Genomic DNA, 573 nt, shown 5'->3' with positions numbered 1-573 from the left:
TGTTGTTGTCGTCATCATCATATTATCATCATCACCACCACCACCACCACCACCACCACCACCACCACCACCACCACCACCACCATTATTGAGTAAAGTTAATGCCCTGTCCCTTTATCACAATTTGTCTCAGTATCTTAAGAAGTTAGGTTTTGAGCATCCTGTTCAGGTGATTTTCTTCTCCCCACACTGCCTGTCTCGTTTACTCTAACCCAGTTCTTCCACACTGGCGCCCAGTTACTGAAGGTTCTCCTGGACGCCCTCCATTGGTTTCCCCTCCCAAACTGTGCTAGACTGGGTAAGACCATTTCTCAACGTGTTCACTGCAAGAGACTGTGACTGAGCGCCTCTCTCGCTGATCCATCCACTATTTAGAGCCCCGGAGTAAGAAATGTAGCTAACTTGATTAGGTTTCAATGTCCATTTTTAAATGCTCTTACAGCTGTAAAAACACCAGGTGTTTTTCTTGTTGGGGCATTTGTTATTTGCTCCTTTGTTTGGTGGACAGGTTTAAAAACTTAGCTCTTACAGGCAGAAATTCTTCCCCACAACTTTTTCCAATCCTTTGTTTTG

The sequence above is a fragment of the Rattus norvegicus genome, chromosome 4 (assembly GCF_036323735.1).
Source record: "Rattus norvegicus strain BN/NHsdMcwi chromosome 4, GRCr8, whole genome shotgun sequence".
NCBI lineage: Eukaryota > Metazoa > Chordata > Mammalia > Rodentia > Muridae > Rattus > Rattus norvegicus.
This window is presented reverse-complemented; position numbering follows the sequence as displayed.